We start from the raw sequence: 12941 nt of genomic DNA, 5'->3' as shown, positions 1-12941 counted from the left end.
CAAAGCCAATAATCTACACACATGCTTGGCATTTGTGCAAAAAAATTTTAAACTGCTATATGAAGTTAAAATACCACTGGTCAACATATCTTCAATTCAGAACATACCTAGACTTCTTTGTGTTGGTTATATGTTCCTGTAAGATGTATTTTGTTCATTTTAGAGACCCACCTGTTCAGATTATGAACTGATAAGCCATATAAATTCTAGTTTTATGTGATTTTCAGAAGATGGTGCCTCACCTCTTCTATAAATCAGAATGTCTGTAACAGCTTCCAGAACTTTATTCATGCACATGAAAGCCATTTTTACACATGTCCTTTACATTGTCAGTACAACTTTTCAGTAGTGGGTGAAATTCCTCCAGCTTATTTGTATGATGGCAATAGCTAATAAAAATAACATCTACAAACAAAAGTGTCTAAAATTCATACCTATAATGTGAGTTATCTTAGGAAAAAAAGACAAAAGGAGCAAAGAACTTTTATTTAAGAGTGCGAAGGAAAAAAAAATTGGGGATGAGAATAATGACAGCTTTTAAGTTCAGTATCAGTCTTTGTCAATATGCCATGCAGAATCAGGCAAACCGGCTTGGAGGTTGGTGTACCTACCTAGTGTGAGAGACCTAATTAATAACATATAAATGATATAGCTGTTTCCTGTAGTCAAGTGTACCAATGATATGGCAAAATTCAACAGGGTACCATCATAAAGAAATGCAAAGGTGGACTATGGACCAGCTGCGCCATTTATTGCCTTGAGGTCTTGAGCAAGACACATAAGCTCTCTCTGCCTCAGTTTCCTCCTCTACAAATGAAGATAACATTACCTACCTCATAATTGTTGGGGTGACTAAGTAAGAAATTGCATAAAAAGCACTTAATTGGCACATGTTAAATGTGCAATACATGGCAGGCCAGTGTGACTTTCTGTTTTTATTATGACTTGGTTAAAAAGATCAAGGGAGCAGAGACCAGCAAACTGAAGGACAAGGCAGCATCATGACACTGTGTCTTAAAAAGCTCCTCTTACTACCTGGGAATTTTCCACTAGGTACTTAGCTCTGGTCGTATATCTCTCTAGACATCAGAAGTCTGTCATGAAAATGACTTACAAAGATTCAGAGAAGAGACTCAGAAAGGACCAGAAGTGTGGGTCAGTGAGCAGTTCAGTGGAACTGTCACCTGGGGCTGACAGGTGAGGGTGCACAAGCCCCCCTTCCAGCTGAGGGAAGGCTTCCCCTCTGAGCTGGAGCTCAGCTCCTCTCTCCCAAGTCTGGAGGAGGAGGTAGGCCTTTCATCAGGGAGAAGGCAAATGATCATCAGATCTAGGGATATATGCTGATGTTAAGGACCACTAAACATTAATGTGGCTCTTGGATGTTTTTTAAAAAAGCCCTTACTTCCCTCATCTTCTCACCCAGAATTTTCCTGACAATCCTATTTAAATATGCACCCCACCCAAGCTTCCTATTCCTCCTCCCTGCTTTATTTTCCTTTTTAGTAATTAGCACAGTACAGTGTACTTACTATCTTACTAAATCATCATGCTCATTGCTTTTCTCTCTGGTAGATGTAAACACATAAGAGCAGGCTATTTTATTTTTGGGTCGTTACTGTTCACTGCTAGTGCCTAGCACAGTGTTCAGTAAATATTATAGCAAGTGTTCAATGAATAATTTGTTGAACGAGGAAGGAAATGATACACTTTTTATCTTAAGACATTTGTAGTGTGATGAGCAGAAGACTTCAGAGGGCATTTCTGAAGATTCTATGATTGTTCAGATTATGCATAAGAAATAAAGTACCATTAACAACCTGAGTAAAAATTTCTAGACCCTTTAAAACTGTTAAGACAATAAACACATGGCATTAGACTCCTATGCATGATGTGTAAGCTTGTATGGCTTTAACAATCTCCTAAGAATGAGGACCTCTTTTATTGAGAGTTTGGGCACTGGCAAAGGTCAAATTCTGAAATTCAGCGGTTGTTATTTAAAGAGAGGGTAGGAATGCAGGGAGAAAACTCCAGAAGGCAGAAATCCAAAACAGGAGTGGCTAAAATAGCCACCATGTATTGAATGTCTACCATTTTCCAAGGACGATACAGCTGTTTCACAGAATCCTTCTCAGGTAGATATTATTATAGCTATTTTCCAGATGGGAAAATCAGGGCCTCGTCCTGGTTAATAAGCAGAGCTGGGATTTGAATCTTGCTTTGTCTGAATCCAGATTTCTACTTGCTCCAAAATTTCAGATTGTCCTGGGGTAAAAGCTTCAACCCATTCCCTCCAGAACTGTGCGGGAGATCTGTTATTTTGAAACAACGGCAAGTTAGCACTCACTGGGCCCTGCCTTGTGACTGAAACGTTGACAACCCCCGCTCTGAGCAGGTGTGCTGAGTTGCAGTTACTGTGATGTTTGTGCCCAAACCAAAGATCCCTATCAAGGCAACGAGTAAAAGATGAATTTGAGAAGACGCAGTGATGGTCTTCTTCTTCTTTTTTAAACAGATTAGGATTTCTCCATCAGAGAGGGTCTTGTGCACAGTGCAGGAGTCCCCTGGGAGTTTGTGCATTTGACCCAATGACGCTGCTCTTACGTTGCGTTTCAAACTTCTTGTCGGGATTTGTTCTTGGAGCCCCAGGCACATTCTTTTAAATTTCTTCAGTGACAGCCAATCTTTGGCCTCTTCAGGTGGATTTGATTTTGGGAGACAGCCCTTTGGAGCTACATCCAATGAATAAAGTGGGGAACAAGCTGATTGTATTTTGAATCAAAAACAAGCTGTGAATAGAATGCAGTGATACTGATTTCCTTTTGTAGTTCATTAAACTGTCTCTGAAAGATATTATAAAAAGGTTCTAAAAGTGCTTTGCCTAGCCTCTGCAGTGTTGGAAAAGTGCACCAAATATCCAGGGATTGCTGGAAGGGTAACAGTCATTTGACATTAACTCTGCTCTGACACTTAAAAAAAAAGTTACACCGTAACTTCAGAGCCACAGCTGGAATGATTACAGTGGGTGCTGCCGTCTTCTGCAACAAGACCCTGCCTTGTTATGAATTATGGCTCTACAGTAAAAAGGACCAGGATGTAAATGTTTGCTAGATAAACACAGTTATACACGGCAAACAAACCAGGATAAAAACGGCAATTGAGAATCCTGAGAACCTGACATTCGCTGAAACAAAAAGCAATACATTATGTTACATTAAAACAGTTAAAGAGAAAATGGATGATGAGAATAACAGCGGGGGAATGATGTTTTCATGGCTGTGGCTGGAAGAGGGAAGTCAGAAGATGTTTGAAATGATATTCCTCTCGGTTAGGGAGGCTGTTGTTTATAAAGAATTAAAACGCATAAGGAGAAAATCATTCCTGTCTTTTCTAGCCTGTGGCATTTCCAGGATATTTTAATATTTATAATTTTAAAGGGTACTTTATATGAATGTATTTTTACACTGAAAGTGAGACATCAGAGTTAAGCTCTTTCTCTTACGAAGAGCTAACATTTTACAATCTCCATCATAAAATCAAACAGAAAGAATGCGTGTTCTGGTTTAATACCGTTGTTTATCTCTTAGTGAGGAGCTGGGTAAAAATAATTACAGTCTGATGAATGCCCTGGGTTTGAAACTCAAAGACTTCAGACAAAGTTTTAGTACATATTTCCCATCTTCAGAACCCACTGAAATATTTTATTTTTGGTGTGGCATATCATGAATGAGGGTCCGTGTAAACATTAAAAGCTACCCACTAAATCCAAGTCATTTCACTTCATATGCTAACAGTAAGGAGAAGGGGGAGGCATCTTACTAACCCAGGGTAAAAATTGAGTAAATGATTGATATCACAGGGTTTTCAAGGTTTCCTGTTCGTTACAATTACCATTGTCATTAAGAGTTCTCTTTGATGTAAATGGCTGAGACCTTTGCAGTGGGCAAGAATACCATTTAGGAGTGAGTTCAGAGTACACAGACAATTATTATATTATTTAAAAATCTTAATGAAAGAGATCCTCGTTCTTGGGAGGCTGCTAAAGAGAAAAGAAGCTGTTCATCTGCCTTATCAGAGGATGTTTCAAATGAGGGTGTTTTTGAGAAAGCAAGTCATGACCTTTAGCCAACTGTGTTTGCCTAGGAACCTCAGAGGAGGGATGCTCAGCGGTCTGGGGCTCGGGCTGCCCCCCGCCCCCCCAGCAGCCCAGCCCTCCCCATTGGGAGACAGCAGAGTAAAGAGCCAGGGCGGGAGGAAGGGGTGAATCTTTGTTCTGCTTTTCGTGGCTGTGGCATTTCATGCAAATCATTTAACCAGCTGAGGGCTCCTTGGCTGTAAATTATATTTAAAAATGATGACCACATAAGGCTGTTGTGAGATCAGATGAGGGAGTCCATCCATTGGTCAGCAAATGCTTCTGTAGTGGCTGACTATTTACTGCCTGAGACGCACCAGTGAGCAAGGCCAGGCCCTGGGCCTCCAGGGCCCCGGACATGACTGGCTTTTTAGTGAGCACTTGGCAGTGTAAACAGGTGCTGTGGGCCCTCATGGGAGGGCATGAACCTGGCTCACAGTTGGGGTGGGTGGCCATCATGGAAGACTTCCAGCTTATAATGAGGGTCTGGTTCTTACTGGAACTCCATACCCATGTTTCCTTCCCACCACCACTGTGAACTCCCCAGGAATTCCCCCCGCTTCTGTCCCAAGGCTGGGCTATACAGCATCAGAAATGACACACCCAGAGGGGTGTGTGTGTGTGTGTGTGTAAGCCTGTAGTGTGTACATGTGATTTTAGGTTATTTGCTTCCTTCCCTCACTACTACCTCATCTGTTAAAAAATGTGTGTTTGTGTGTGAGAGAGAGAGAAAGAGAGAAAAAACCAAAAAGAGAGATTTCTAGGAAAGGAAGAAAGTTAGATGGCTGTCCCTCAACCCCTCCCCCTCCGACCCCATCAAGAAAATCCCCTCTGAGATTAAATTTTACATGCAGATGTGAGGTGTGTAAGAGGCAATAGGAAAAACCACTTCTCACTGTCAGGAACAGGAGGCAGCGCGAAGCCTGACTCTATGAGAACATGGCAAACTACAACTACAAACACACTGAGAGCAAGTCCCTCAGAAGAGGCGGAGGGGCAGCCTAGGAGCCAAGGGGAGAAGGGCTTTCTGTGGGCAACATCCTTTCCAGCACCATCCAGGAAAGGGTGGGAGAACTTGGGCTGCAGGCACACCCTGTCTGCCCTCACCGTGCGTATGTATGCTCTTTTGTGGAGAAAGTGCACAAGGCCTGAGGCCCTGAACTTACAAAGCACGCCTGTGGTGTCTCTTGCTTTGTTTCCCAAAGGGCAGAGTCCCCCCTTCTCCTGGAGGTGGAGGGGCCTGCCCCTGTACGCAGCTGTCCTTGCCCGACTCCTCTGCTTCTCAAGGGGCACAGGGACCCTTGGAAACCACTGGATCCCTTGCTGGAAGTACAACCATTTTTGAACTCTTTGCTGCCCCTAATCTTTTAGACTCTTGGATGAGAAAACTCTGTTCTCCTGAATTTTCTGAGGCACACCTGAAGCCGATCTTCACCTCTGCATTAAACTGTCCTAACGGAGCAGCATCCTGGGGCCGCACACGCTGTACTAATGCCCTGGCACACCGTCCCCTACGTGTGCCCTGGGGTGGCTTTCAGTCGACATTTTCATGAGATGAAATCAGCCGCCACGGAGGAAACAGGTAAGGAACCGCCTCGCAGGACTTGTGGCTGGCTGCGTTCAGCCGAAGGATGGCTTTCCACTGGAGTCGGATGTTCTCCTGTGAGAATCTAGGCAACGAGTTTCTCTTCAGTCTCAGCACCAGGAAGCCAGGACGCCCTCACCATCCTGAGCATCCTGAGCGGCGCACTCATGTTTGTTCAGTAGGCCCGCAGCTTTCTGTGTGGTGGTGTTCGCTGCTTCACGCCGGTGGCGTAAATGTTTAGAACTCCTCAGCGTTTTCATTTTCGGTATCACCCTCATCCCTGGTTTTAGCTTAATCTTTGCCTTCATTTCTTTTGGCCTCATCATTCCATTTCTTTTTTTAAATTTGTTTTATCATGCTAAGATGTATGTATTTTTATAAGCTGCCCTCAGTCAACCCAAACGAGAGGTAAATAAATAAAATATCCAGCAGATATATGTTCTGCTTACCTAATAACACCATGATGGTGATCTGGCTTTCCTTGGAGAATTTTCTGGAAGAAGCTTATCAGAGGGCTCAGGATCTCACCTGCCAAATTGAGTTCTTACTGCACATTAACAAATTGATGCCTGGGTTCACGCAAGAGTCTCTTGTGGACCTAGTAGCTGCATAGCCATCTCTGTTGCTCACTTGCGCCGTTTATCCCTGCTATCACTGCCCAGCAGACAATGTCAGTCCTCTTTCACTCCCTTGAACATGCCAAGCTCTTCCCACCTCAGGGCCTTTGCACATGCAATTGCCTTTGTTTGGACTTTCCTTCATTCTACTCTCCTTAGGCTCCTCTTTTTCATCATTAGAGCAGTAGAGTCACGTTAGAATGACTGGAGAGTTTACACTGATGCCCAGGCCCCAACCCAGACAAATCAAACTAGAAACTCTGGGGGTGGGGCCTAGGTACTGGTTATTTCTTAAAAACTTCTTAGCCAGAGCTGAGGTTCACAGCTTCAAGTCTCATCTTAAATGTCAGCTGCACAAAGAGGCCCTCCTTGACCACCCCTGGGACGTAGACACTGTCTTGCTCTCTAGCTCAGCTTCTTCTCTGACTCCTTTGCAACAGCTATTGTAATTTGTAATGATTGCATTTGTATGAATGTTTTTGGTCTGCCCCCACTAGGATGTAGGTGCTGCAAGCACAGGGAGTATGTCTGTCTGTATGTCTGTATGTCTGTCTTGGTCTGTGTGCTTCTCTTCAGTTCACAGGATCAGGCACATGACAGGATTCTGAGTCTGCAATGATGAGGCTGGCCCTCAGATGATACATGTGGGTCTGCAGGACCTCCTGAAAGCCAGCCAAGGATCCCTGGAATATTTTGAGAGAATCTGTGTCAACATCTAATGGTTATTTTAACCAGCCAAAGATTGGACACACGTTGTTCCTTTCACCTGACTCTCGGGTCTCGGGATTTTTTGAGTGAGATCTGTAATTAGGTCCTGACTCATGGTATCTCCTTTATGTCCACATCTTTCCCCTCTGCTTGATTTAGGCCATGACAAGTGAGAGATTCCATCTCGTTCATCCTTGTGTGCCCTCCCCAGCCCCAGCACCCAGCACTGGGTCTTGCTCATAGCAGGGGCTCTATAAATGCCTGTGGACTTGATGGAGTTGATTTTTATCCTGCATGTAGGCATTTGACCAAGATTTCACCCTGGGAGGGAGCATTTACAGTTATTCAGAGATTCGAGGCATAGGGGATTGTGACCACATCACGAAAGTTAAATTTGTTTGTGTAGGCAACTCATCCATAATCTAAACAGGTGCAGATGGTCTCTACACCTGCATTGCACCGAAGGACAGAACAAGTACATTTGTGTTTGGAGGCAAATAATGAAACTCCGAGGAGTCTGAAAACAACTCACAGTCACGTACCGCAAACACACATGCTGGTCTATCAAAGGGCGAACGCGGGACGGGGCTGCCTGAGTCCTCACTGGGGCTGTCTGTCCTTTCCAAGTCATTACTTGGTAGTTATTAATAAAGCAAAGCAAACCGCCTACCTACCATTTCCCTCCATAGTCAGTGTGTTCACCAAGCTGACATGTCATTTCTAAAGTGCTTTTTTCCTAAGCTTAAATTAATCAAGACCAGTCTGTAGTGTGGCCTTACAGCCTTTTTTGTTTGTTTGTTTTTCTCCCTGATTCATTTCACTTCCTTAAGGAATCATCTTAGTTTTTCAATCTTCCTTTCTTCAGTTTTACATAGGTGATTTGCTGGTGGGAAATGGGGGACAGGGGAGAGGGAAATGGTTCCAAGGGAGAGGATAAATTCAACACAAACCCAACCATGCAGCAAAGGCCTTTTTCTACCTCTTATCTGATGGAGTTTTCATATTGTCATGGCGAGATACGCACGTGCACACACACATACACGCACACACACACACACACACATCACTAAACCCACACAAACGAAACCTTCTTTTTCGGCGAAGCCAGCTACAGGAAATTGACTTCTGCACAGGAACTTGCTAATCTCTTTTGTCACATTCGGATTGTTCCTGCTGCCTCAGTCGCCGCGCACACTAAACCCAACCACTGTGGGTTGGAGTCTCCACTGGCCCAACTCTCACAATTTAACATCTTCCAATGTGAATTGGTTATATTCGTGAGGAGGAAGGAACTGTCGATCCTAGGAGGAAATTAAAGCCGTGAAAGGCCTTGCGCTGCTTTTGCTTTTACTTACCTGCTCCGAACAAATTGGACTTCCAGAGTCAGTCATTTTAGTGTCAAGAAATTTCTTTGGCACTCTATAACAGGTAAGATTTTTACTTCATTAAAAATATTTCTTCAGAGTCAAAAGAAATCTTTCCGAATTTATTTAGCTTTTATTATAGGCTAAACATAGCAATTACTCAGTTCTGCCTGTTGTAAAGTATGGGGAAGGGGGTTTGCTCTGATACCCAACTACCACCTTCCCCAAGTCCTAACAAGATGCATAGTTTTTGAAACATTAAAAGTTATAGTAGTTGGCTTTTTGGTTTTCCAGATATTCTCCGAGAGAATTCATATGCTTGTAACTGCTATGACTGAGCTCAAATATTTGGGTAGTTTAAATATCTCCCTGTTTGATGAAGTAAATCTAAAGATTCTCTAAGTTGTACAAATACGAGTTTTAAAAATTTCTAATTCAGAAAAGAAACAGAACCAAAATCCACATGATACAGTTTCAGATCTGAATTTCTAACTTGTTCATTTCACCTATTCCCAATGTAAAATTTCTAAAAGTGGTATATGATGTATAAGTATATATTTTTAAATTCGATTAAACTTAGTTTTTGAGGTGGTTTGATTTGGAGACATGCTGTGACGTACCAGTCAGTAGCCTGGGTCATAACTAAATAAAGTTTGGGAAATCACTGGGTTTGGGTTTTTTTCCCCCACTAAATTAAAGCTGCCATTGAAATATTCAACTAAACAACAAGTAGTCAATAATCACATATTCATTCTAAGCTGGTGCTGTGGAGGATATAAGAAATGTAAAGAATTCTCTATTTTGAAGGACCTTATAATCTAGTAGTCGGGGTAAGAACTAAAATTCAGGAGGCACTACAAGATGGGAATTAAGGGTCGCGTTGGGTGGCTGTAGGCTGTAAGAGTTATAGGAGTTCGGAGAATAAGATTTGAGGGTAGGCTGGAGTTGTCTGGAAGACATGGGCCTTGAAAAGATAAGAGAATTGAGTCGACTGAGAAGGAGGACTGTGTGGTCAAAGGCACAAAGGCGAGATGTACTGGGAGACAACCAGTCTAGTTGAGGAGATTGGCCTGAGAAAAGAAGAAAATTAGTTTTACATATGGGCAGAAAATAAGCTTGGAAAATTAAGATGTAGACAGATTATGGAGGGCCTTGAGAGACTGCTGAGGAGAAGAGGCTCTATTCAGTGGTTTTCTGGTCTCTTTGGGCCATCAGGCTCTTTTTCCTCTGCTTTCGTAGCTCCAGCAGAATTCCATGTGGGGGGTTGCCTGGGGGTCCTCCCTCCTCATGCTTGGGGCTGTGTTGTGCATCTCCGTGTCTGTGACCCTTCACCTCCCTCTCCCCACTCTCTCCCCCAGTACACCACCCATGCTGAGAAAGCCTTGTGTGGCTTGGGGTACCTGTAAGACCTCCATTTCTGGGTACTACATTTTAAGGAGGCCTTTCAATCATCCGGTAATTAAAATGGCTTTCCCCTTGGAAGGACAAGTTGGCTGTCCAGTTACAGGCAAGTCTTTACTCTTCAAACACCAGAACAAGAATTCCATGAACTATGTATGGTTTCCCTTGCGTGTCTGAATGAGAGGTGGTGGATTTGCTTCCGCTCCTTTCCTAATGATTCAGAGCACTTTTTTTTTTTTTCCTGAGCCATGAAATATCTGTGTTCACGTAATAACAAAGATACAGCGTGATGAATAAGAACCCAGACTTTGGAGCCAGATTGCCTTGTGTTGAATCCTGGTGCTCTTGCTTCTGATCTATGAGAACCTCAGACATGTTACTTAACTTCTTCAATCCTCAGATATTAAAAAACAAAAATCTGTAAAGTAGCTCTAACAATAACTGGAAATATCTACTCCAGAGGGTTGTTGTAGGGATAAAATGAGATAAAAATATGTAAAGCATTTAGCCTAGTGCCTGGCATAAAATAAACTCTCAGTAAATATAGCTATTATGAGTCTTACCAAGGCTGGGAACATTAGAATGAAGATAATATATGGTTGCTGGCTTGGGAACAAGATAGCTGTAAAGTGACTTTTGTAATTCCAGTAAAGTGGGGGTGAAGGTAGAGGCTGGGGATTAATATTTTTGGAGCACCAAGCATGGATTAGGCACAGGGCTGGATGTTTTATAGCAAAAATGCATATGAAAAAAGGAAAACAAGATTAGAAATTGACTTTTTAAGCCTTTCCATAGCAAATTCTCACTTAGAGGACAACTCTCTGAGTGACTGCTGTGTTATTTGTGGACATCTGTGGATAATGCTCTCTGAATGCTCTGAGTGGAATTATAGAGTACTTGGAGTTAGAGGCAAGAGGGTGACTCTTCTTCCTTGGCCAGTTTAAGTTAAATTATTTATTTTATGTTATATATTTTAATTTTAGTGTTAACAAGGAACAGCTGAAAAAAACACTTCTATTCAGGAGTTGGGACCGTTTTGACAATAAATAACCAAAGTGCTTATTTGGGTTCTGGATGCTTGGGTGTGGGTGAAAGCCAAGATTAAAAAGCACCCTGCTTTCCTGTTCCACTCTTTTTTCAGGTCATAGATTCTTTAGGATTAGTAAGTGGCCTTTAAAAATGCAAATATGATTTATATGTTCATTATTCAGAGGATTCTCAATTATACATGTAGATTACTTTGGTCAAATCGTAATACTGTTTTTCTTTCTAGAGCCCCACTAATGTCATGAGGGAGGAGATCTGGGGGTTCTTTGTATGGAAGGGGGTGGACACAAGTCAGGATGGGGCGGCAAAGTGGAGTCTGCTGGAAGGCAGCAGGGCAGTATTGAGTCTGGGTTGGGCAGTGAGAGCAAGGGGGTGCGGGTGGCAGAGATGGAAAGGGTGAACAGAGAGAGGGGAAGGTGCCAGAATTAAGGCTGCCCCTCTGCGGCTCTTCAGTCATTTGACTCCAGCAGTTGCTTGACTGTCCTGAGTAACTTCTCGATGCCTTAAATAAGACATTGTCATACTGTTGTTCCCTGGATGTGGACCACAGTTCAGAGATGGTTTGATTTGTCTGGTTCTGGCCTAGAATCGTAGTTCCTTAAGCTGGCTGGACATCAAAATCCCTTGGAAAGCTTTTCAAAAATACCAATTCTCATGTATCACACCCAGCCCTGGAGTGGGGTCCAGGAATCTGTATCATAAAAATGCAAATGTTTTTCTTCCAGGTGACTTGTTGTTGTTCTACAGGTGAGCATCTGGGAGCCATTAATCCAGAACTCTCCTACCAGGGCACCAGGCACTGAGATGATAAGTTGAGTAAGTGCTGAAATGAGGTAAAATGATCTTCCTTCTATTATGAATAATAACGTCACACAAAAACATTTTCTTTCGTTTAGAATTTATCTCTTAGGAGAATTCCTGGGAGTGGGATGATTCAGTCAAGGATGTGAGCATGTTTAGAGTCTTTGTCAACTGTACTTACATTTTAACAAGCAAATGTGGGTGCCACTTAAAAATTCTAAAGTGTTCTATACATGTAGAGGCTATTCAGTAGTACTCAGAGAAAGCCCAAAGAAAAGAATTTGCTTTCCTGGGAAGAAATGCCAAACCTCTCTATGTCTCTTTTTCAGTAAAACAGAAAACTAATAAATTACTTTTAGAAGAAAAATTCCAAGCATTACAGAATGCTCAATTGCTTATTAGAGCGTAAGTTAGAGTCTTCTTATCACTACACTTGTTTCTTGTAAAGTTGAAGTCAGCAGTGACCTCTTCCCCATTTCGTAGAAAAGAAAACCAAGGAAGAGAGTGGTTAACATGGTTCTCATCACATTTGCCATGAGAACTATATACAGTCATCCATTCATTGTTTGAGTAAATAAATGGGTGAGTAGTTGTTATAGGTGATCCATGGAAAAACACTAGTAAAATGAACACATGAAGAGAGTATTGTCTGAACTGGGGGAGGATGGGCAGAATTAATTGATCCAGGTAGACCTCCTGCTCTATCTTTTTTTGTATTATGTTTTATTCATTATGTGTTATCATAATCTGCTAACTGAAAAGCATGGTTATTGCTTCTGACACAGATGGAATAAGATGAATTTTCAATGACTTCAATGTAAAAAAAAAAAAAAAAAAGATGTGCTTTTGCAAAATACCAAGTAAGATATATCCAGCGGTGTGCAGGAGCCTGCCTGTATTTGCTTGCAAGAGCTGATGGTAATATTTACAGAAATTTCACAAGCCAGTGGTTAAACACAATCACTATTGAAAATTAAAAAAAAATTCTATAAATCAAAGTTACATTAATTATATTAAAAATAAAGGTAATACTCAAAACTCATTACTTCCCAATTATTTACCACATTTGACTATTATCTATGCTCTTGAAGTTAGCTACTTCAGATTATCTGTGTGAAAGAAATATTATACAATGGCATGCTATTAAGCATCTCTTTCCAACTCTGCATTGTGGTGTCATATTTGTAACCTGAAACTGGCCATGGTGGGACTATTTACACCACAAAAATTGGCTAACACTGTAAATTAGGCTCTCCACATTTTTTTTTTAAGGCAAGGCTATTAAA

The 12941-nt window shown here is 42.0% G+C and overlaps 1 protein-coding gene across 5 annotated transcripts in view; it reads left to right on the top strand.

Moving 5' to 3' along the window:
• The first annotated feature begins 8172 nt into the window (after nt 1–8172).
• The window catches only part of LOC105074942 (rho-related GTP-binding protein RhoH), a 37933-nt gene continuing 33164 nt past the window's right edge, over nt 8173–12941 (top strand). The window contains exons 1-2 of one of the 5 annotated variants that reach the window (XM_074348946.1): nt 8173–8470; nt 11602–11670. The gene's annotated coding sequence lies outside the window, so the exon portion shown is untranslated. Of the gene's footprint in view, nt 8471–11579; nt 11688–12941 lie in introns of all 5 variants that reach the window. The other 4 variants (XM_074348951.1, XM_074348934.1, XM_074348943.1 and 1 more) reach the window with 4 other exon arrangements.

Source organism: Camelus bactrianus, chromosome 2, assembly GCF_048773025.1.
Source record: "Camelus bactrianus isolate YW-2024 breed Bactrian camel chromosome 2, ASM4877302v1, whole genome shotgun sequence".
NCBI lineage: Eukaryota > Metazoa > Chordata > Mammalia > Artiodactyla > Camelidae > Camelus > Camelus bactrianus.
The sequence above is the reverse complement of the archived record's forward strand: the minus strand, read 5'-3'. Positions and strand labels throughout refer to the sequence as shown.